Raw genomic sequence first — 26796 nt, forward strand, 5'->3', positions numbered from 1 at the left:
TGGAGCTTCCTGCAGCTTCTCGATTGCACCCAGTTTTCCATGTTTCATGTTTAAAGAAGGTTATAGGGGACAAGCTCCCAATTCAAACAATATTGCCAGAACTTGACGAGGAAGGAAAAATTATATTGGAACCGGAAGCAGTCACAGAAACAAGAACTCGACAGCTACGAAATCGATCAATTTCAGAGTATCTTATCAAGTGGAAGAACTTATCCGCTGAAGATTCCACATGGGAGGATGAGAATTTTATGCAGAAGTATCCAGAACTACTCAAGCGTTGAGGACAACACTTTTTTGAAGGAGAGGGGCATGTTGGGTCCCTATAATACTAGTGATTACCCCATTACTATTGTAGTTATATCCCTTATTTATATTGTTGTGCCCCTATTACCCCCATATTGTTATTTCTGTGCCCCATAGAATCCCTCTATTGTTATTTTTGTGGCTTTATATTATTATTGTTAGGTCGGTTGGATTATATTGTGACTCCTTAGACTCCTATATATAGAAAGGAGGTTTTGTCATTTGTATCATCAAGGAATTGTTCATTTATGTAATGTAAAGGAGGTTGCCCCCTCGAAGAGGCTAAATTCTAAGGCGTTGATCTATCTTTTCTAACTTTTCTTGAGCTGGTTTCATAACAGGCTTGAAATAAATCTTTTAACTTTCTCCCTTCGTTCATTATATGTGGGACCTCCTTCACTTGAGATGGAGGCTTATTTGGAGCCTCTTCTCACCCAATCAAACTCTTCTTGTGTTGCTGTCTTTGTGGACCTGATATGATCATAGAGATACCCTCTCTCCTTCACACGCGTGATAGAAAATGGCCCCAAAACAATCCTCCAAAACTTGGATTCCTTTCTCTCCTTCTTCACTGACCTAGAAGCACCTTCTTGCTCCTTTTCACACTTCTTTCTTGACTCTTTCTCTCGCTGATTTCAGAGATCACTTGATGATCATTTTGTAAGGTCAAACTGCCCTATATATAGGAGATTGTCCCTCCTATTTGGGCCAACTTGAGCCAGTGAGGCTGACTTGACTTTAAGTGCACAAAAAATTCATTTCTTTAGCTGATTTGAAGAGGAGACTTGTATTTTCTTTGGAGGATCATTTTTGACTTATTTCTTTGACTCTAATACATAGATTTACATAGTGTAACATGCCCACATGGGTCTTCAACAATTACATTGACTCTTTGACTTTCCGAGAGGCACTTAAACATGTGTTTGACCTATCAAATGGGCAAGAAACTCATTTTTTTATAAATGACAAAAACAATAATTCTTTTTCTTTTACAAGTACAAAGATCGAAATTACATTTATGAAGACCAAACATAGTTACACTTTCTTCAACAGGTCCTTCTCTACCAATGTAATGGTTCTTCAATGACATGCAACGCCTCTTCTTCCGATGATTATAAATGGATTGGGTCATGCAAGGGGTGGTGCTAGTACATGATACCTTGTGGTGCTAGTACGTGATATCCCGCAGTGAGGCCTGTAACATTGTATGGTTTCTAGTTTTGTATTTCTCTCTCATGCTTGGCACGACCTATTTAGTGAGCTGATAATCATTCTTACATCTTCGGTGGAGGGGCTACCCTCATCAGCACTTCAGGGTCTTGATTTTGTAGGCTACTAGTGGTTGGATTCTCTGTTTCGTTTGGTCAATCGAGACAAACAAGTGGACCACTACAGGATATTTGCAGGATAAGAGGATTTGGAAGGACTTCTTAGAAGCATGCGATACTATTTAGATGATATTCTCTACGCCTAAAAAGGGTGGAGAAGTACGTTTTTTCGGATTTGGATTTGGATTCGGGGAATGCCTTTGACAATCCAATAGTGATCAACACTCCACAAATCAACAATGCACCAACTGTTCCAATGATCAACTCTACACCATCTATTCTTAGTGCTCCTTCATCCAATGGGGCTCCTATGTCATTGGTAGTTATCTTTGGCTAGAGGTATCAGTCCTCCAGTCACTCGTACTTTTCTTAAGTTGTTTTGGAAATTTTGGCTCGAGGGCTTACCAGCATCCTCATGGAAAAGGCAAAAGACTCTGTACTTCCCCTCATCTTTTTTTCTTGGTTATTTGTTGCTCTCTATGTGAGTTACTATTTGTTCCCTTTTTGTACTCAGTGACTAGTTCCTGTGCTACGCATATTCTTCCTAGATTTGATGGAGCCACATATACTTTGATGTTGTTAAAGGAGATTAAAGTTAAGTACTACGAGCAAGAAAAAGCACCAATAGGCTCCAAATGCAACATATTAAGAATTTTGTATATCTCATAAGGTGCCAATTATGTCTATGTACTCTCTGTAAACAGTTTTTGATCAATGAAATGTTTTGTGTCGATTTACAAAAAAACAAAATCATAATAAAATATTTCAATGCTTAAAAAATAGTAATTAAAATTGAAATATTCAAGGAGATATGTAATTCATTTTATTCTTAATACCAAATTAATACATAACATTTAAAAAATATTATTAATAATAAAAATTCGAGAAAAATATTTAAATGTGTATATATTATATATGGTTAAAAAAAATATCTATACATTATATAAAGCAATTGAAAGAAATAATTTTCTATGGCTCATATTAAAAATATGACTCATAAATAAAATATTTCAAGAAAAATATTTAAATGTGTATATATTATATATGGTTAAAAAAAATATCTATACATTATATAAAGCAATTGAAAGAAATAATTTTTTATGGCTATTTTTTTTTAAGTAGTCTCACTGTGGCATTTTTTAAAGTATATCTTTTGGTCAATTTTGTTTAAAATCAAGTAAATAAGTGTTCAAATTTCAAGCTTAAGTTTTGTAGTGTATACAATCCAAATTCTCAAGTAAATTGTGAAGACATTAAATCCATTTTACACATTTAAAAATGTAATTTAAACAATGAAAAATTAAGCTCTCTCTCTCTCTCTCGCTATATATATATATATCTTAATTATAGATCTATTAGGATTCTAGAGAAATCAAATTTGTAGTGTGTTATTTTTTTATTCAATTTATTCAATCTAAAAGAGGTTTGCACCTTGGGGGATTTGATCCCTCTCGGCTCTTGCTATATTCGTGGTTAAGATGGATCTATATTGGTTATATATTTGAGTTTATCCATTACTCTTTGCTATTTCTCTTCTTTCGAGCATTGAGTATCGCTAGATAATTTGTTATGAAACCAGCTCACAAAAAGATAGAAAAGATAGATCAACGCCTTAGAATTCAGCCTCTTCGAGGGGGCAACCTCCTTTACATTACACAAATGAATGATTCTTTGATGATTCAAATGACAAAACCTCCTTTCTATATATAGGAGCCTAAGGAGTCACAATATAACCCAGCCGACCTAACAATAATAATATAAAGGCACAAAAATAACAATAGAGGGATTCTATGGGGCACAGTAATAACAATATGGGGACAATAGGGGCACAACAATATTAATAAGGGATACAACTACAATAGTAATGGGGTAATCACTAGTATTATAGGGACCTAACATGCCCCTCTCCTTCAAAAAAGTGTTTTCCTCAACGCCTGAGTAGTTCTAGATGCTTCTGCATAAAATTCTCATCCTCCCATGTGGAATCTTCAGCGAATAAGTTCTTCCACTTGATGAGATACCTCGAAATTGATCGATTTTGTAGCTGTCAAGTTCTTGTTTCTGTGACTGCTTCCGGTTCCAATATAATTTTTCCTTCCTCGTCAAGTTTTGGAAATATTGTTTGAACTAGGAGCTTGTCGCCTATAACCTTCTTTAAACATGAAACATGGAAAACTGGGTGCACTCGAGAAGCTGCAGGAAGCTCCAATTTGTATGCCATAGTACCAATCTTTTGCAACACCTTGTACGGACCATAATACTTTGGTAATAATTTATTATCCTTCTTAGCTTGCTTGAGGGACATTTTTTTATATGGTTGTAGCCGTACGAATACCCAATCACCTACATCAAAACTTCTTTCGCTACGATGTTGATCTGCCTGTTGTTTCATTCTATTCTGTGCCAACACGAGGTTATCCTTTAAGAGTTGGAGGACTTGTTGTTGATGCTCGATGTGATGTTCCACTACTTGAACCTTAGAATTTTCTCTTAAATATGATGTGATGGATGGTGGTTGATATCCATAAAGTGCCATAAATGGGGTCATTTTTGTTGTTGTATGGAAGGAAGTGTTATACCACCATTCAGCAAGAGGCAACCATTTGACCCATTGTGTTTGTTTATCAGATACAAAGCAACGAAGATATCCTTCCAAACATTTGTTTACTATCTCAGTTTGCCCATCAGATTGAGGATGATAAGATGAGCTATGAGCTAACTGAGTACCGAGACAAGAAAATAATTTTGTCCAAAAATTTCCAGTGAAAATGGGATCCATGTCACTTACAATAATCTTTGGGTTTCCATGTAGCTTTTGAATTGTTTCCATAAATGCAGTAGAAACTGTACTGGCTTTAAATGGATGTGATAATGCACAAAAGTGTGCATACTTGGTAAGTCTATCAACTACCACCATGATGACACTCTTTCCCTCAGACTTGGGTAAACCTATGATAAAATCCATTGAAACCTCCTCCCAACGTTGGTTTGGAATGGATAAAGGTTGTAATAGACCCGAGGTCTTAATTGTTTCAAATTTATTTTGTTGGCAAACCAAACATTCCGCCACAAACTTTTGAATATCCGATTTAAGGCCATCCCAAAAAAATTCCTTCTTAACCTTGTGGTAAGTTTTTAAAAATCCTGAGTGCCCTCCTAAGGGAGAAGTGTGCAATTCCATAAGAATCTTTTGCTTGAGTTGGGAATTCTTACAGAGGTATAAGCGATCTTTGTACCATAACAAATCATTTTGCCAGCTAAATGTATCAGATGTACTGGAATCTTGTTGTAACTTTCGAATAAGTGCCCACACTTCTTCATCATTCTTCCATTCCTCTCTTGCTTCGTTTATCCAATCTGGTTGGATAATAGAAATGGCGCACAACAATGCTTCCACATCCTCATCCTTTCTTGAGAGTGCATCTGCCACCACATTTTTCTTCCCTTTTTTATAGATGATTTCAAAGTCATAACCCAACATCTTTGTGACCCACTTTTTTTGCTCTTCAGAGGATAATCTTTGTTCTAAAAAGTATTTAAGGCTATCATGATCCGTTTTTACCTTGAAGTGTCTTCCCATTAGGTAGGGTCGCCATTTCTTAAGTGCATGTAGTATTGCCAACATTTCCTTCTCATAAATAGCTTTGTGTAAAAACTTTCCCTTGATTGGACGACTTTCAAAAGAAATGGGTATTTCATCTTGCATTAAAACAACACAAATTCCATTTCCTGAAGCATCACATTCCACAATAAAGGTTTTTGTGAAGTCCGGTGTAGCTAAAATCGGTGCTTGGCACATTACCTCTTTAAGATGTTCAAAGGCCTTTGTTGCTTCTAGAGTCCATGAAAATGCATCTTTCTTCAATAATGTTGTTAGAGGTGCTGCTATTCTCCCATAATTCTTAACAAACTTGCGATAATACCCTGTCAACCCCAGAAATCCTCGCAGATGCTTTATGGATGTGGGGATTTTCCATTCCTTAATGGCTTTAATTTTGCTAGGGTCTACCTTAACTCCTTCATGAGATACAATATGACCTAGATATTCCACCTCTTGTACTCCAAAGAAACATTTAGGTCTTTTTGCATATAATTGTTTCTCCTCCAATAGTTGTAGCACCCTGTCAACATGTTCAACATGATCCTTCCAAGACTTGTTGTAGATTAGTATATCATCAAAAAATACTAACACAAATTTTCTAAGTAATGGTTTGAAAATTGAATTCATCAAACCTTGAAATGTTGAAGGTGCATTGGTAAGGCCAAAAGGCATGACCAAAAATTCATAATGACCCTCATGAGTTCTAAATGTTGTTTTTGGAATGTCTTCAATCTTCATTCTGATTTGATGATATCCTGAACGAAGATCCAACTTGGTGAAGTAAATTGATCCATGCAATTCATCCAGTAATTCATCAATGACAGGAATGGGAAACTTATCTTTAATAGTGAGTTGTTTGAGCTCCCTATAATTTGGACACATGTGCCATGATCCATCCTTCTTGTGCACCAATACTACTGGAGCAGAGAAAGAACTTTGAATAGGTTGAATTATACCAGCCTCTAGCATTTCTGCAACCATATGTTCAATTTCACTCTTTTGGACATAGGGATATCTGTACGGCCTGATGTTTGGAGGAACACTTCCTGGAATCAGATGAATAGCATGATCATCATCACGAATAGGTGGGAGACCTTTGGGAGTCTCAAATACCTTGGAATGATTGTCCAAGACTTTTTGGAGATCTGGAGAAATAGATGATTTTGATGTGGAAACATCTAGCGAACATAATTGTGCAATTACACCTCTTTGTTCCTTTTTTAGAAGCTTTGTCATACCGTTAGAGCTGATTATCTTTCTTGGTTTCCCTGCAATACCCCTTAATTCAACTTCCTTTCCTTCCGCATAAAATTTCATGAAAAGTTCTTGAAAATTAAAAGCTATTGTACCCAAGGATTGTAGCCATTGGACTCTTAGTACAACATCAGCGCCTCCCATTGGAATGGAAAGCATTGGGCTTGTCAATACATATTCTCCCATGGATAGCTTGATATTATGGCACTTTCCAGAGCAATTTATTGTTCCTCCATTTGCAACCATCACTTGACACTCTGGTGCTGGATATAGGAAACAATTCAATTCTTTTGCTACCTTACAATGAATAAAATTGTGGGTACTTCCTGAATCAATCAACACTATTACCTTTTTCTTCTTGATTTTTCCTTCTATCTTGATTGTTTGAGGAGTGGTAATTCCAACCAATGCATTACAAGATATGGTCGGATTCATTTCTTCTTTATCTAGGCTTTTTTCCTAGAGTATATCCTCTTCTTTTGACCTTTCTTGCTCCTTTTCTTCTTCCTCTTCAAAATCTATGTAGAATAATTTCTTCTCAGCACACTTATGACCTTTAGTGTATTTTCTATCACAACTATAACAAATCCCTTTTTCTCTTTTTTCTTCCAATTGTTGTGGTGTCAACCTTATAGGTTGTGGAAGACTAGGGGCAACAATACTTCCATCTTTATAGTTGTGAGTGGTATGCTTCCTAGTTGCCATAATTTTGCTTTCCATTTTTCTTGCTAACCTGAATTCCTTCTCTAATGAATCAGGTTCCCAAAGGCGAACATCATGTTGGATATTATCCTTTAAAGTCCCTATGAACACATCAATCCTATGCTCCTCTGGAATATTTTTTACCCGTATGTTCAATTTTTGGAACTCCTCAATGTGCTCCATTATTGAACCTTTTTGTTTGAGACTTATCAATTGGCTAAAAAAAGTGTTGCTTTTTGTATCCTCATAATGTGCTGTCAATTCTTCTGTAAAAATTGCCCAAGTAATAATTTCTTTATGAGAGCAAAGCCATTGATACCATACAAACTGATTTGGTTCCAAATATAAAGTTGCAATACGTACCTTTTGTGTGTTTTGCACATTATTGAGATCGAAAAATTGCTCCATCTGTAATATCCATGTTGCGGGATCCTTGCCATCAAACTTCCTCATATCAATTTTTGGAATATGGTGGGTCTTCGATCCAACATTAGAGTCTATGAAATCATGATTAACATTTCTTTTGTTCGCATCATGAGTTTCCTTTACTACCCTTTCACCATTAGTAAGTATTTCTTGTAGAAAATTTGTCAAATCTGTCTTCAAATCTATCTTCAAATCGTCAATCTTAGCTTCCACGCCATTCATCTTAGCTTCCATGCCCTTTATCTTAGATTCCACGCCATCTATCTTAGCTTCTGTTAGCTTTTGTGACAGTGAAATTTGTTGCACTTGGTCTTGTAATTTTGATATATCATGTAGCATTTCTTCCTCTTCTTCATGAGTCATGCTAGAGCTTTCAGGTTGCTTACTAGGTGTTTGCATTTTCTTTCCTCGGGGCATCAGTTACCGATAATAATTCTCTACTATGCCCTTTGAATTCCTTCAAAATGATTTTTCAAACCAAGCTTAAGCAAAAATTTAAAAAAATTCTACACACCTTTTTTCACTTTGTAGGAGCTTGATATTGCCTCTGATGTATCTCTGTAATTTCGAATCATCCAATTCTGAAATTGCGATCTGTAGTAGCCCTCTGTGTCTTTCCAATGCCATCAATCTGATCCCAATTGGATTCTCCAAGGAAGAGTTATGCCAAATCTCCCATAGTGACCTGATTATAGATTAGTTCAGTAGAGCGAACTTGTACAACGTGCCACATGTCCCTGTTTTGACCTTTGGCTCTGAAAAATATATACAAGAAACTGAATTCTGTTCTCTTTCTGTACCTTCTTACGAAATTTCAATCCAATGCTCAGAGAGAAAGTTATGATGATTTTCCACAAGTGACCTGTTTGGAATGTAATTCAGGAGTCTGCAAAAAGACCAACTTCCTCAGATCATATCTCCGCAAATATAGCACGAAAAGCTCTGAAATTCGGATCCGAGCTTCAGTGCGATCTCATCTCAAATGGGTTTTTTTTTAGCTTCTGAAACGTCACAGAAAAAAAGTTATAGCGAAAATGCCATGATGACCTATTTGGAATAGCGAAACCCTAGAATCCAAAGCTCTGATACCAAATGTTATGAAACTAGCTCACAAAAAGATAGAAAAGATAGACCAACGCCTTAGAATTCAGCCTCTTCGAGGGGGAAACTTCCTTTACATTACACAAATGAATGATTCTTTGATGATTCAAATGAAAAAACCTCCTTTCCATATATAGGAGTCTAAGGAATCACAATATAACCTAGCCGACCTAACAATAATAATATAAAGGCACAAAAATAGCAATAGAGGGATTCTATGGGGCACAGTAATAACAATATGGGGACAATAGGGGCACAACAATATTAATAAGGGATACAACTACAATAGTAATGGGGTAATCACTAGTATTATAGGGACCTAACATAATAATTTGTCAAAACGTATTTGATCTCTTTTTCTTGTTTTTTAAAGGAGAATTGACCCCGTGATGTCCCATTAGTGAGGTGCTTTAGTGATCGGAACTCGATTAATTGAGCTAACCCATAGGACTATAATGTATTTAATGTTGAGAAATGGCAACAAGAAATTCCAGTTTAATTTGTCCTTGAATTAAATCGTGAATTAAAATCAAATTCTATTCTCATAGCAACTTGTAAATAATTAATTAAGTTTAAGTGACTTGATTAGCTTAGGAATTTCAAGTTGGAAGTATTTATGTAGTCATGTATATTTTCTCCCTAAAATTTAGTGGTCCATAATGAGTTTAGTTGAGTTGTAATTAGAATAACTCAATTTACTGAGTTATAGGCAATTAAACTAGTTCTAAATGTTGGTGGAACTAGTAGAGGTCTAGTAGTGAGTTGGTGCACTGGTACATCCTCAGTGCTACTCCAGCTAATTGAAGATTCCCTCATGATAAAATCATGCATGTCATTTAAGAGAAAGACCCAATTAAGACTAGAGTGTAGGGACAATGCAATATCAGTTGTGTGATTTACCAGAGTGTACAGATCATGCATGTAATCAAGAAGAGGACCTAGATTGGATTGCAAAGTTTTGGAAGCACTGAATTCCCAATTAATATGGGCTATTCAGCCTAGGAATTTCTTAAGGAAATAGGGGCTCAGCAGACAACATAAATTGGCTAAGTGTTGGTCTGTGCAGGGTTGTGAGGCAAAGAGTTGATCATACTTGTGCGAAATTGTTCTTATGAGAACAAGATTTGTATTATCACTCATATTTATGATTAATGCAATAGATAGTCAGGGTTTTGAGCAGTGGCTTTCCCCAGAGAAACAATTGTGTTATGTGTCTTGGATTATATTCCTCTTGTTGATTTTTTTTTCATCGATTCTTGGTTTCCGTTGTTTAAAGAGTAGAGTAGATTCATGTCTAGGGAAAATTTTAAGGATGAAAATCTATCTTAAAGTTTAGAAACTTTAGCGAATCTAACTAGTCTCTAGTAGACAAATAGTAAAATTTTTGATGATATTTTCTAAAAATATCTAGATTTCTAATGTTTTATACTAGTCTATATAAGACCTTCGAAATTTTGAAGTTAAAATAATTTTATATTATAAAACTTGGGTGAATCTTTTTTAGAAAAGATGGAAATTGGCGAATATTTTTTTTTGGAAAAAGTATTGAAAATCAGCCCACCTACGAATATTAGCCCCTAAAATTTTCCATGTGAATCTTGTCTTGTGTTTTAGTACATTACATGAGTTGTGAATCTCGAGGAAAATATACATGGTATCAGAGCTGAAGACAATATGCTAGAGGAGATTTTGAAGTTTTGAGTTTTGTGTTACAGGTGAAATTTGAATTTGCAATACATATTTTAGGATCGGCATATGACGTTCTACAATTTGCAGCTCGAGTATTCATTGGAAGGAAACTCAAATTATATAGCATGGAAGGAAAAAATGGAGGCTGTGCTAGAGGATAATGGCTTGAAGGAATTCATTGGTCAAGACATTCTTAAGCTAGCAATATCGGATGCACAGAATCTGCCCAAATGGAAGAAGTGTGTGGCGAAGGCGAGGTGTTGGAAATAATACTGAGAGGGGGGGGGGGTGAATCAGTATTATCAGATCATTAAAACTTTTTCAATGCTCAAAAACATATACGCTACTTCAGTTAAGTGAACCCGCGTGTACACGCTGCTGTGTCTAAAGAAACTAGCGTATATCCAGAAATCTTATGATTCAGTTAGCTTATCTTCAGTAAATGCATCAGAACATTATTAACCATATTAACAGTAAACAGGTGCAGTATAACAGAACAGATCATCACACAAAAGCCACACACATGAACACAAAGATATAAGGTGGAAACCCAGTGTGGGTGAAAACCACCTGCTGCAAGTCATCTCAATCTTCTTCTTAATAAGAAAATCCTTTTACAATATTTGTACTGGTGCAGTCTTATACCAGTACGGGAGCTACAACCCCCTTTGCTCTTGTACTAGCCGATCCATTTACTAGTACGCAGGCTGCTACCTGCTACAATGCTCCAAAGATCTCCCTTAGCTTTTGTACTAGCTTAGATACTAGTACGTAGGTGCTTGCCTACAATCTTCTCTCCTCTAGGTACCACGTTTCATCAATTTTCAGACTGGATACACTGAAGCACAACACATAATCTGAAAGGCCACTTTTCATCCAATTTTCATACTGGACCCATAACTATCATTGAAGCTCAAAACAATCATCAAACTCTGAATCACTGAAACCCTGTTAACAACACCGTCACTAGAACACAGAGCAGACACAGAACTCTGTAATAACCATCAGACCCATCTGCAACTTCAAATATCAAGCTTTACAATGTATACGCTACTTAGATGAATCAAACCTGCGTGTATACGCTCTTTTTCCAAGGCCAACCCGCGTACAGATCTAAAATTATTTCTTATAACTTTGCAGCTATACCAGACATCAATCATACTATAACACTTATAGAATATTATTTGCGTCAGTATGCAGATCTAGAATACGCATAGTCAACCATATAAAGATAGTTCATTTCAAACCATTTGATCCCGATCTCTCCTTAGATCTTGTTCTCCATCAACCTGTGAGATCTCTCATTAGCTCAGATCAAGCAATGCATCATCAACCCATAACCTGCATACTAGATCTAATACTTTATTAGATATTCATGACTTTTCAGATACTCTTGCCTAATGATCTTCTTCTCCTTATATAGCCTTAGGCCTTGCTCAATACCACGGGCCAAAACCATAGAAATCCAATACCATCAACTTCAAAACTAGGGATCAACACGTCCGTCGAGACACCATGGTCCAAAACCATAGGCACAACTTCCAAGGAATAACCGCCACGGACCAAAGATAAGTTTTCCACATACACGCTCTTTTACTGAATCCAACCTGCGTGTACACGCGACTGTATATAGCTAACCTGCGTATACACGACTTGGTATATAGTGAACCTGCTTGTATACGTGACTTGGTATATAGTGAACCAGCGTGTATATATTTTCTCTCCATACTTGTAGTCTGATCATCAATTCCTTGCTGCTATCCTTCTGCACTATGATTTGTCATCAGTGTGATTTGCCATCAAGGACAACACTTGTCTCATAATGCCAACACGAGGTAGATAATCCTTGAGGGAGTTTGAGACCACATTGTCTCAAGTATCCATGGGAAGGAAACTCCGTATGATATGTGGAAAACATTGATGGACCTATTCCAGAACAACAATGACCATAGGAAGTTGGCAGTGAAAGACAAACTTTGAAAAATCAAGATGGAGAAAGGTGAGGCCATTCCAAAATACTTGACCAAGTTCACTCACTATCGTGATGAGCTAGGAAGTGTTGGAATAATCGTTGCTGAGGATGATATGGTAAGCCTAGCTATCCTAGGCCTTCCCAAGAGTTGGAATAGCTTTCAGGACTCTGTCAATGGGAGGGAGAACCTTCTAGATTCGGAACAACTATGGCCAGATTTAATGCAGGAGGAGATGAGAAGGAACACCAGAGATGGTTCCTCATCAAAGATTGATGATGAGGAAAAGTGTGTCTTAGCAAGTAAGGCAAGGAAAGGTAAAGGGAAGGTGTCCCATTCCAAATTGGATTCTTGCCAAGGAGACAAGAAGAAAGACATGATGAAATTTAAGTTCTTTCATTGTCATGAGCTGGGCCATTTTTCTACAAATTGTCCGCTCAAGAAGTCCAAGAAGACGTCCTCAGGAGGTGCGGGGGTGAGGCTTTGGCCTCTCAATTCGAATTGGAATTTACTCTCATTGCATGCATGGTGTCATCAATGATGGGTAGTGTATGGTACCTTGACAGTGGAGCTTCATTCCACATGAATGGTGACAAGGAGTTGTTTAGTGACCTGGAGGAGAAAGATATCCAGATGCATATTGAGATGGGTGACGACGGGAGGTACAATGCTATTGGATTGGGCATGGTTGCTTTTCAGATGGAGCAGGGTGCTCCTCTCACCTTAAGGGATGTTATGTATGTTCTTGGGTTGAAGAAGAACTTAGTATCGGTCGCCATGCTTGAGGATAGAGGCTATGATGTGATTTTCTTGAAAGGAAAGGTGTTCCTTCGACACATAGCCATGAGTCAAGTAAAGAAGATAGGGATTCAAGTAATGAATCTTTATAAGTTGGAGGTAGAGGATTGTGCTACTTTGAGCATGAAAGAAAAGAAGGTACAGAGCCAAGACACTAGCGAGTTGTGGCACAGGCGATTGGGTCACTTGCATTATGGGGCTTTGAAAATCATGCAACATAATTCTACCAGTCTTCCCAAAGGTACGCTATATCAAGTTGATACATGAAAGGGGTGTACTTTGGGAAAATACACCAAGGATTCCTTTCACGACAGAGACAGTTGAGTAGAGGCGATTCTAGAGCGAGACGATTCAGATGTGTGTGGACCATTCTCGAAAGCATCCATGACCAAACATAGGTATTGTATTATATTTGTTGACGACTTTTCTCGTAAATGCTGGATATTTTTCATGCAGAAGAAGAATCAAACTTTCACAAAATTTTATGAATTTGAAGCATTGGCTGAGAAAGAGTCTGGCAAGAAGGTTAAAGCTTTGAGGAGTGATAACAGTGGTGAGTATGTCTCAAATGATTTCAAGAAATTCTATGCAGCAAAAGGGACTAAACGGGAGTTGACGACACCCCATAACCCACAACAAAATGGGGTGGCTGGGAGGAACAACATAAGAATTGTAGGGGAAGCACATGCGATCTTGCATGATCGGGGCCTACCACTACACTAGTGGACTGAGCCATGAAAAACAAAGGTTTATGTGTAGAACCATAGGCTGCATCAGATTCTTGGGATGAAGAAGCTAGATGAGGCTTTTTTCCGTAAGAGGCCAGATGTTGGTCGCTTCCGGTTTTTTGGGTCATCAGTATATTTCCGTGTGACCAAAGATGCATGAAAGAATATTGAGCTGACAACAAAGTTAGGGATATTCGTGGGGTATACTGATACACCTCACAATTATCGGTTGTACTTGCCAACCAACAAGATGACAATGGTTCACAGGGATGTTAGATTCAATGAGGAGAAGGCCATGTGAGTTTCCCTTGAGAGGGAGCTTGAGCTACATGCGGTTGAGGAACTTTTAGCTCCTAAGGTTGAGGAGCAGCCACATGCAGAGGATTTGAGAATGGAGGCAACCACTCAAGCAGCGTATTCCAGAGGTAAGAGGAAGCACACTAGAGAGGCTGACAAGTTATTGCATGATGCACGGGAGAATGTGGGAGCACCCACATCTTAGAGCAAGCAGAGGAGGTCACTTGAGAGGTACACTGGATGCATGGCTTTTATGAGTGGATGTGTTGAGACAGAGCCATCTTCCTTTAAGAAATCAGTGAAACAACCAGTTTGGGTTGATGCCATGGTGGAGGAGTATGACTCCATAGTTCGTAACAATGTTTGGGATGTGGTCCCAAGACCAGAGGACAAGTCATTGGTGAGATCTCGATGGCTTTACAAGGTAAATAAAGCTGCAGATGGTAGTACATAGAAGCATAAGGCCAGGTTTTTGGCCCATGGCTTTTCAAAAGTAGAGGGGATTGTCTATGATGAGACCTTTGCTCCTGTTGCAAGGTACTCATCGATCAAATCTATATTGGCACTATCAGCGCAGATGGGTTGGAAGATATGCCAGATGGATGTAAAGACAACCTTCCTTAATGACACAATTGAGGAAGAGGTGTACATAGAGCAGCCTGAACGTTTTGAGACCTTCAACCGTGAGCCGCATGTGTGTCGGCTCAATAGGGATGGGCTGAAGAAAGCACCCTGTGCTTGGTACATCAGGATCAATATCTACTTCAATGGGTTGGGCTTCACCAAGAGTGAAGTGGATGTGAGCCTGTACCACATAGTGGTGGAACGTAAATTGTTAAGCATTGTAATATATGTCGATGATTTGATTTTGATAGGTGATGATTAGCTGGTCAAGTCTTACTTTCAAGAGAGTTTGCAATGAAGGACATGGGGCTCATGCATTACTTTCTGGGCATGGAAGCATGGAAGGGTGATGGGGAATTGTTTGTGTCTCAGGGCAAGTATTCCAATGAGATACTCAGGTGGTTCTGCATGGAGAGCAACAAACCCATGGAGACCCCTCTAGTAGGTAACTGGAGGAGGGAGGATGCTACTTCAGGGGAAGTAGTGGAAGCTATTGTTTATAGGCAACTTGTGGGTTCACTCATGTATTTTTTGAACACCCGACCAGATATGTGCTATGCACTTAACCAGCTTAGTCAAGCGATGGTTAGGCCTACCAAGTTGTATTGGAAGGAAGAAAAGCATGTGTTGAGATAACTCAATGGAACTACTCATTATGGATTGTGGTACAAATGGATAGAGGGAGTGAAGCTTTAAGGCTTCACCGATGTAGATTGGGCAGGGAGTCCATCCGACAAGAAAATCTCATCAGGAGGGATCTTCAGTATTGGCTCATCGACAATTTATTGGTACAATAAGAAACATAGATTAGTTGCACTTAGTTTGGCAGAGGCAACGTACATGGCTGCATGTCAGGCAGCATGTGAGGCCATTTGGATGAGGACGATTCTAGTTAGTTTATTTTTTCAGCAAATGGATGCAACTGTGATTTACTGTGATAATTAGAGTTGTATCAAATTCTCTAAAAATCCAGTTTTTCATGATTGGTCAAAGCATATTGATATTTGATATCATCATATTAGAGATTGTGTGATCCAAATTTAAACAGGAATGCAACAAATTACAAATATAACCATAAATACAAAGATGCAACAGAAATAACACTTCATTTCATTAATATCAAATACTGAAATATGCTTACAAACATAATGGAAATAAGACTAGCTCAAGCGATGGTAGCTTATCTCTGAGAAGAGATGTGGTGGCTACATGCCTCTGAACTGTGTTACAATGAGGCTCAAGGGCCTATTTATTATTGAAAAACATGAGAAAACCCTAAACAACTAAAACCCTAACCCCAGGAGATGTAACACCAAGAGTTTGTGGGCCCTGTTGGGGTTAGTTAGGCAACTAACTTCCCGGGGTCATAACTTGGTCATATTATCTCTGTTTGGTGCGTACGATACCTTGTTGGAAAGGTCTCTTCGAATACTCAAAGATTGTCCATAGGCCTCTACCTTTCACTATGGGCTTGCAACATACCTTAAAAAATTCCGTTTAGGGGGTCAAAATTACTCATGAAGTTCAGGACCCGAAAAACTGCTAAAAATAGTAAATGCTGAAATAAACAAGGAAACAAATGAAACTGACTAGATGTCTAGGTGGGATAGGTGGGTGGACACCAATATCAACCTAGATCATTCCTCCCCCCTTAGGAAGTAATGGTCCCCATTGCATGTAGAGCCTCCATGAGGTGAGGAAATTTCTATTGAACCTGGTCCCTGGTGAGCCACTTGCCTTGGTGTAGGAGTTGGCCAACTTTGATAACCCGATATAGTTGGATCTTTTTCTGGTGAGTGTTCTTGACCTATGTGTCCATAATTCGATCAATTGTGGCCTGTTCCATGTAGTCTAGGTTTAACTCTATTGGTGTGAGTTGTTTTGCAATGTTTGATGTGTCCAATAATGGTGGGAAGTATGGTCGAAGGTGGTCCACATTGAACACTGGATGCAAGAAAAGGAATGGGGGAATGTTGAGCTCAAAAGCATTGTCTCCCACAACCTTGGTAATGGTGTAAGGACCATATCAGAGTGGTATGAGCTTCTAATGGGCTTTGGTAAGGCGTTCTTTCTGCAAATGCAACCAGACTTTGTCGCCCACTTGAAACTTGTGTGGCACCCGATGTTGATCATGTCGCTGCTTATACTTGGAATTTGATTTCTCCAAGATGTCGTGAACCTGCTGGAGGATGTGTTGGATGCGTTCAATAAATCTGGTCGCTTTATCAACCTCGAACAATACATGTGTGGATTCTATCTGCATAGTTTCATGAGGCATGACAACATCAATTAGACACAATGGTTGAAATCCTAGACCCACTTGAAAGGGATAGTGACCATCGAGCTATGGAGAGGTCTATTATAACTGTGCTACACATATGGAAGACTCTCATCCTAGGTTCGAGGATGCTTGGAGTTGTACATGTGGAGTATGTGCACTATCATCCTATTGACAACATCCGTTTGATCATCAGTTTGGGTATGGAAGGCAGTCAATTTGGTGAGCTTGGTGTCCAATAGTGTCCAGAGCCTTGACCAGAATGTGCTCAAGAACCTACTATCCCAATCTGATATAATGGTCTATGGGATCCAAAAATGTACCCATACTCGTTCAAAGAAGAGTTTGGTAGTGTCCTCTGCTATGATACTCTTCTTGCAAAATGCCAATATAGCCATCTTAGAAAATATGTCCATGACCACAAATACACAATAATTTCCATGTTTGGTAGAAGGGAGGCTAGACATATAGTCCATGGTGATGGATTCCCACAGTTGGATGGGAGTATGAAGAGGAGTGTACATGCCTTGCTTCTTGATGGCTGGCTTGTCAATGGTGCATGAAGTGCAGGATCTGATATATTTTCCAACATCCGGTTGGAGTTTGGGTCAATAAAAGTACTTTTGCAGTACATCCAAAGTTTTCTCCACACCAAAGTGTCCTGCGACCGACTGTAGTGCACCTCCCAAATTAGCTTGGCATGCTCGCTTGAAGGAACACAAAGGTGGCCCAGGTGGCATAATAATGCATCTTAGAGGTGGAAATTAGGAACTTTCTTGTCAGCTACAAGCATCTGGTATGTCGAGGCAAACTCTAGATCATATTTGTATAGTTTCGGCCATCTAGGGGTCTCTTGACCATAAGAGGGTTGTGAACAATAGTTAGTGCTACAAATGGGGGCTGGCTAAGGCAGTTTGCAACATGATTGGTGTTTCCCTTCTTGTATTTAATGTTCAAGTGGAATTTTTGCAGATATGTAGACCACTTCTGAGGGTGATCGTTTTGCAACTTCCTTTGTGTCTGTATAAACTGAAGAGGTCGGTGATCGGTGTGGATGACCGTCTCCTTCCCCAGAATGTAGTTCTTCCATTATCGGCAAGCTTGCATGATGGAATACATCTCTTTATCATATGTGGCTAGTTCTAAATTGTATCGGAAAGTGTCTCACTATGATAAGCCACTAGATGCTTGTGATGGGTGAGGACTACACCAATAGCATAGTCTGAGGTGTCTGTCTCGATTTCAAATGGTTATTACAGGTCTAGTAGTGTGAGTATTGTTGCAAAGCAGAGGCGACGCTTCAACTCAATAAACGCCTTCTGTTGGGACTTGGAACAGGAAAATTTTTCTTTCACCCCACCCTTATTAATCTGACTCAACCCAAGTGCTATGGGAGAATCCCAACACGGACCTTAGATAGAAATTTGTGAGGCCCAAAAAGTTGTGAAGCTCTGTTAGATTGGTCGGGGCTGGCCAATCCCGAATGACTTGGATCTTGGTCGATTCCACCTGCACACCATGCTTATCTGTGATGTAACCCAAGTATTGGACCTAGCTCATGCCAAAGGTGCATTTCTCCAAGTTGGCACACAATTTTTGTTGCCGAAGGGTTTGAAGGACTCGTCGAATGTGTTGCAAGTGTTCTTCCGAACTTTTGCTGAGGATGAGGATGTTGTCCAGATAAACCACCATGAATGAGTTGGTGAAGGGCTGTATGATGTCATCCATTAGCCTCAGAAAAGTAGCAAGGACATTTGTCAACCCGAAGGGCATAACCAACCATTCAAAAAGGCCTTCCTTGGATTTAAAGTTAGTCTTCCATACATCTGTGGGCTCTATTAGAACCTGGTGATAACCAGAGTTCATATCGATCTTGTTGAAATACTTGGCTCCCTTGATTTGGCCTAGCGGATCATCAATCCATGGGATTGGATACTTGTTCCTCACAATGATTTTGTTTAGTGCCCGATAATCAATGTAGAGCCTCTAGGTCCCATTCTTCTTCTATACAAGTACAATCAGGCTCCCACAAGGTGAGGAACTTGGTCAGATGTGCCCTTTTTGCAGCAACTCCTGGATTTGCCACTTGATCTCTTCATTTTCTAGAATGGAGCGATGATATATTGGCCCATTGGGTAGAGGTGATCTGGGAGTCAGATCGATTGAATGCTTGACCTGACAATGCAAGGGTACCCCTATGGGTGAGGAGAAGATGTCCCTGTATTCTTCCACAGCCATATCCACCTGCTTCTACTGCTTGGAAGAACCCTTCCCAGGAGGACATGGATATGGCTATGACCTTCCCCTTACTTTGAGAGTGAATCATAAAGAAAACAAATTTCCCATTCTAGGAGATGAACTTATTGCATTGCTTAGCAGAGATTAAAGAGACGTCATAGGTGGGGCTACCTCTGGTATCCTGTATAACTTAGTACCCAAATAAATAATAACAGAACAAGGTCTAGACTCATATACAACATGTTGCTTCCATAAGTATGTTTGTCCTAATAATACATCACAAACTTCAAGAGGAGCAACATCACACAATACCTCATCCATGAAGGGCTTGATGATGTAGGGAAGGCGACACTACTAGCTGACACGGAGATCTCGTTCTTGGTGAAGCCACCCGATCGTGTACAAATGAAGATGTGTTGTAGTTAGTAGGTCGAGCTGCTTCATGAAATCTACTGAAATGAGGTTATTTTGGCTCCCGCTATCGACAATGAACTATAGCGGAGAACCCTTCACCCACATCTATGAGTGGAATAAGAACTCCCCCTCTTTTGGATCTTCAGGCTCAATCTTTTGGATCTTGGTGGTGGCCACAATGGAGCTGGGCTCCACGTCAATGATATACTTCCCTTTGTCATTCCCCTTTTTGGATTTTGGGTTAGAGTTGGAACACATGTCAAACTCAGAAGCCTTCAGTTCGACCACCAGTGACTACTTGGCCTGACACTCACTTGTGTTGTGAGATGGGCTCTTATGGAACTCACACCACTTTCCCATGTCCTTCTTTGTATTCGTGGTGTTTTTCTTTGCTTAAGGCTTCAATGGGTTATCCTGGGTCGCCCCACCTTGGCTTTGCCCTTTTCTCTGTGGTTTGGGGGTGCCTTTCCCTTGCTACGGATTCACATATCCAAAGTCTCGCTTTTTCTGTTTAAGTTTCTTCTCAATCTTGATTACGTATCGGTACGTCGTGATGAGCAAGGAGATGTCCAGGAGCTCCATTCTCATCCTGAATGTACCTGTGTAGGCAGCTGCAGTACTTAAGTGCCAAATGTTTCTCAGAATCCTTGATACTCAAATTCATGTGAAGGGTATGAAAAACATTGGTAAACTCCAACACGTGTTGGTCCCTTCCCTGTTGCAGTGTGGTCCACTTTATGTATTTATCTTCATAACTCTCGACAGGGTAGTATTTCTCCTTGATGGCGTCCCTGAATTAATCCTAGGTGGGTGCACCCAAAAATAGTGAGGGCATACTTTCATCCTTCTACTCACAATAGGTTTCCCACCAGTCCTTGACGTGGGGGGTGATTTTGAGAAGAGAAAAAGTAATCTTTTCCCGACTAGAAAAATCATGAACAGAAAAATATCCTTCTAACAGATTTAACCACTTATCTACAACGTTCACATCTATCTGACCCTCAATCATGGGAATTTCAAAGTTAACTTGTACCTTAAAAGGTGTGGCACTTCCAAAGTAGCTGCTGGAAGTAGATGCGTCGCACTTGGGTAGCCGCTGAAGGATCTAGGCAAAGTTGTTCATAATCATGTTCCTCTATCTATCAAGGGCTTCTTCGAGCAAGATTTTGAAAGGATATCTTGAACCCTCATCTTTATTTTATTCCGCCATGGAGGACATTGGGATTTGCGAGGCCGTTCTTGCAAAGGTTCGACTAGTTCAAGCCCTAACTCCTTATATCCCGACCTCATTGGGGACATGCAAAGAAAAATAGAGAAAGAGAAGATGGTTTAGATACCACTGATATGACTTTTAACAATAATGCAACAAATTACAAATATAACCATAAAAGATGTAGCAGAAATAACACTTCATTTCATTAATATCAGATACTGAAATATGCTTACAAACATAATGGAAATAAGACTAGCTCGGGTGATGGTAGCTTATCTCTGAGAAGAGATGTGGCAGCTACATGCCTCTAAACTATGTTACAATGAGGCTCAAGGGCCTATTTATTATTGAAAAATAAGAGAAAACCCTAACCGCACGAGATGTAACGCTAAGAGTTTGTGGGCCCCGTTGGGGTTAGTTTGGCAGCGAATGTTCCGAGGTCATAAGTTGGTCCTATTATATCCGTTTGGCGTGTATGATAAGTTGTTGGAAATTTCTATTCGAGTACTACATGATTTGTTGCAAGCCTCTACCTTTGGTTATGGGCCTGCATTAAACCTCAAAAAACACCGTTTAGGGGGTAAAAACTGCTCCAGAAGTTCAAGACCCGAAAAACTACTAAAAATAGTAAATGCTGAAATAAACAAGGAAACAAATGAAACTAATTGGAGGTCTATGTGGGTGGGTTGGTGGCCATCAATATCCACCTGGATCATTGTGTATTGAGGCAGATTATGTTGTTGGAGTACATTCCCATGAAGGACTTAGCAAGATGTTGACATTTTGACAAAGGCATTGTCAAGATGTAAATTCGAGTTTCAAAAAGACAAGATCGAGGTAGCTGATAATCCCTTTCTTGTTGAGAGGGAGTGTTGAGAAACGGAAACAAGAAGTCCTAGTTTAATTTGTCCTTGAATTAAATTGTGAGTTAAAATCGAATTCTATTCTCATAGAAACTTGTAAATAGTTAATTAAGTTTAATTTAATTAATTAGCTTAGGAATTTCGAGTTGGAAGTATTTTTGTAGTCATGTATATGTTCTCCACAAATTTTATAGGTCCAAGATGAGTTTAATTGAGTTGTAATTAGAATAACTCAGTTTGTTGAGTTATAAACAATTAAATTAGTTTTAACTGTTGGTGGAACTAGTAGAGGTCTAGTAGTGAGCTGGTGCACTGATGCATCCTCAATGTTACTCCAACTAACTGAAGGTTCCCTCATGAGAAACTCATGCATGTCAATTCAAAGAAAGACCCAGTTGAGACTAGAGTGCAGGGACAATGTACTATCAATTGTATAATTTACTAGAGTGTGTAGATCATGCATGCAATTAGGAAGAGGACCTAGATTGGATTCCGTAGTTTTGGAAGCACTGAATTCCCAATTAATATGGGCTATTCAGCCTAGGAATTACACAAGGAAATAGGGGCTCAACAAGCATAATAAATTGGCTACGTGTTGGTCAGTGTGGGCTTGTGAGGTAGAGAGTTGATCATACTTGTGCAGAATTGTTCTTGTGCGAACAAGCTTTGTATTATCACCCATATTTATGATTAATGTAATAGATAGTCGAGGTTTTGAGTAGTGGATTTCCCCAAAGAAACAATTGTGTTGTGTCTTTGATTATCTTCCTCTTGTCGATTATTGTTTTCATCTATTCTTGGTTTCCTCTGTTTAAAGAGTAGAGTAGATTCTTGCCTTGTGTTTTAGTACATTACATAAATTGTGAATCTACAAGAAAGTCTACATTTAACTTATTTATATATTTTTATTTATTGTATTATTTTATTTTTATATATTAATTATATAGGGTATTGTATAAATTAGAAATTTTATTTTATAATTTGAAAGACGGTTAGTATAATTTTAAGAAATAATTTATTATATAGTTAAATTAGTAATAAAAAAAATATTAATTGACATATATATTTTTAATTTTTTAAATTATTTACATAATATATTGTATAATTTTGAAATTTTATTATATAAATTTTAATTTCATTTCATAATTTGAAATATTATTGGTAGAATTTTAAGGAATAGCTTATTATATAGTTCTTTAGATGGGGTGCTCATGTAATAAGAAGTTGGTAGGCGTGTTGTTGTCGCTCCACAAGCCCATGTGCCAGTAGGACATGAAAACATGCCTCTATAATGTTCATTATTAAGCAATGTAATATACACAAGATGTCGCTTTAGTCTACTACTTGGTGCATTTGTTTGGTATTCGTTACAAAGGTCAATTGATCGAAGGATGGGAAACACAAGTAGGTTCTCAGCGGTATTTCAAGGAAGATCATACTATTCTCAAGGGAAACTTGGACCAACACTGTCTCTTCACCCATTTGGCATTCATTATCCTACCTTCAATTGGATTTTCTCCATGGATGCTGGTCTTGAGGAGGGAACATCTTCATTTTGTTTGGTTCATGGTGGAGAATGACTATATCATTTCAGGTAGGAGAGGCTTCTGACTCCGAGGAAATTTTCTTTCTCTCACTCTTGAATATCAAATACAAACATTTATCCCCCTCATTTCAACCTGGTTTAATGGATTTTTAATTGGTAATAGTGGAAATCCTCCTGGAGGTGTAGGCAGGAAAAGTCAGCACAACCTGACTATTTCCTTCACCCTCATTATGGTCCGCATATTATCTCAATACTTATTTGTTATCATGGATATATGTCTTTGACCCTGGAGGAATATGCATTATCCTCTCAACTAGCAAATGCCTTCAGCCATTCATGGTATTTCAAGAAAGCCACCTCCATGGCCTAGTTGGTTATGGTGGCCTATGTTTGCAATGTTTCTCCTTTTCCTTGTTTTCAATCGTAATGTTTTCTTTACTCTTGAAACTACCATCATCATTGCCTTGGAAAAATTGCACACTCTTGCACCTGTTGAAGTGAGATGGATTTCAGGGAAAATGTAAAGATCCACCACTCCACTGGCATCCCTTGCTTGCAGTCCTCTTACTCTATCTTTTGGCAACAACACTCTGACTTGGATTTTGTTGTAGCTATCATCTATTGACCTCATAACCCTCTTCTCATTTTTATTTCTCATCATGCCTAAGCAAAAAGAAAGAAATCATAGGGGTGCTTCCTATTACCAAGAACAAGACTACTCCAAAGCCTAGAATTGAGCTAAAAGCTATGCCACAAGATATAAATATTTGACTTGCCAGCTAGTTCAAGAGGAAATTGCATAGGTGGAAAGGGAACTAGCTAATAAGAGGCAAATTTTTATGAAAATAGAGGTTCTTGTGGAAGTTGATCCTGGTGGATATTGGTGTCCACCTACCTATTCCACCTAGACCTCTAGTTGGTTTCATTATTTTCCTTGATTATAACAACATTTACCATTTTTAGTAATTTTCTGGGTCTTGAAATTCTAGAGCTGTTTTGACCCCCTAAACAACGTTTTTTTGAGGTTTGCAATAGGTTATTTCCTAACATCCTGTAGTACTCAAAAATACCTTTCTAATGAGGTCTCGTACATGCCAAGGAAATATCATATGACCAAGTTACAACCCCAGGAAGTTGGTTTCCCAACTAACCCAAACAGGGCCCACAAATTCTTGGCGTTCCATCTTCTAAGGTTAGGGTTTTGGTTGTTTAGGGTTTATCTTTGTTGTTCAATAATAAAAATGCCCTTAAGACTCATTGTAGCATAGTTTAGAGGCATGTAGCGACCACATATCTTCTCATAGATAAGCTACCATCGTTCAAGCCAGTTTATTTCATTTCTATGTGTAAGCATTTTTCAGTTCTTTGATATTAGTGAAATGAAGATTTATTTCTACTGCATCTTTGTGTTTATATTTATATCAACATTCTATTGCATTCTTTCGTAAGTTCAAATCAGTGGTATAAGAGCAGTTTGGTGTTTCTCTATTTTTCTTTGCGTGTCCCCAACAAGGTAAGGGTATAAGGATTTAGGGCTCGAACTGGTAGAACCTTTGTAAGAATAGACTCACAAACCCCGACAACTTCCCATGGCAGAAGGAAATAAAGACGAGGGAGCAAGAGATCCATTTAAAATATTGCTCAAGGAAGCCCTTGAGCAAAAAAGGAATGCGGTGATGGATAAATTTTCCCAGCTCCTTCTGCGAATGCCCACATGCGACACACCTTCATCTGACAACCACTCTTGAGGTGCCACTCCCTTCAAGATACAAGTCAACTTTGAATTTCCCATATTTGAAGGATAGATAGTTGCAAACACTATAGATAGATGGTTAAATATGTTAGAAGGATATTTTTTGGTTCATGATTTTTGCAATAGGGAAAATATTACTTTTGTTCTCCTCAAAGTCACCCCCCATGTCAAGGACTAGTGGGAAACCTTTTGCGAGTAGAGGGATGAGAGAGAACCCTCACTGTTTTTCGCTTCACCCACTTGGAATGCTTTTCGAGATGCCATCAAGGAACAATATTTCTCTGTGGGGAGCTATGAGGACAAGTACATACAATGGACTACACTGTGACAACAAAGGGATCAAGATGTGCATGAGATGACGAATCTCTTCCATACCCTACGCATAAAGTTGGGTATTAAATATTATGAGAAACATCTAGTGCTCAAGTATCACAATTGTTTGCATAAATACATTCAAGAGGAAATGGAGTTTCTTGACATCTCCTTTCTTGGTGCAACACACCGATATGCTACCAATATTGAGCAGAAATTCAAGTAGAAGAAGAGAGACTTTGGGTCTACGAACCCAAAGAAGAGAAAAATTACCCCCAAGCCATAAAGAAAAGGGCAGAGTCAGGCCACAACCCCCCAGGACAACTCCTCGAAGCTGCAAGCCAAGAATAATGGGAAGGAAAAGAAAGACACCAATAAGTGGTGTGAGTTCCATAAAACTCCCACTCACAACATGAATGAATGTCGCGTGAAGTAGGTGCTGGAGGCCAAGCTAAATACTTAGAGATAAATGCATGCTATGACTCTAAGCCAAAAATCAATAAGGGAATTGACAAGGGAAAGTATATCATTGATTTTGAACCAACTGCAATGGTAGCCACCACCAAGATCCAAAAGGTAGAACCTGAGGATCCAGAGGGGAGGGAGCACCTCTTCCACTCATAGATGTGGGTAAAGGGTTCTTCTATGCATTTCATCATTGATAGATGGAGCCGAAAGAACGTAATCTCAACTGAGGTCATTAAGAGATTGAAACAGGAAACAATGCCACACCCACAGCCGTACACCATCAGGTGGCTCCACCAAGGGCGAGATCTCTGTGTTAGCCAACAGTGCCGCCTGCCTTATAGCATCAAGCCCTTTGTAGATGAGGTATTGTGCAATGTTTCCCCTTTAGAAGTATGTGATGTTTTATTAGGTTAGCCATACCTATGGACGTGCCATGCTGTATATGAATCTAAAACTGGTTATGTTATTATTACTTTGGGTTAGAAATTGTACAAGATACTAGAGGTAGCACCGCCTACCACCCTTTCTTTGATCTCTGCTAAATAATGCAATAAGATCATTTCCCAGACCAGGAAAGTTTTCTTCCTTATGATTCGCCCTCAGAACAAGAGGAATATCATGGCCACATCCACAACCCATAGACAAGGCTCCTTTGCATGACAACCGTAGATGGATAAGGTCGTGGAGGAGTACATGGCCATCTTCACCTCACCCAAATGGGTACCCCTATACTATTAGGTAAATCATTCCATCGATCTGACCCTAGGTGCACCGCTACCCAATGGGCCCACCTATCGATTCTCTATTCTGGATAATGATGAGATCAACATGAATATTCAGGAGGTGTTTCAGAAAGGGCACATCAAGCCAAAATCAACACCCTGTGGGAG

The sequence above is a fragment of the Pinus tabuliformis genome, chromosome 4_2 (assembly GCF_031772625.1).
Source record: "Pinus tabuliformis cultivar Carrire ecotype Pingquan chromosome 4_2, CPIR1, whole genome shotgun sequence".
NCBI classification, from domain to species: Eukaryota; Viridiplantae; Streptophyta; class Pinopsida; order Pinales; family Pinaceae; genus Pinus; species Pinus tabuliformis.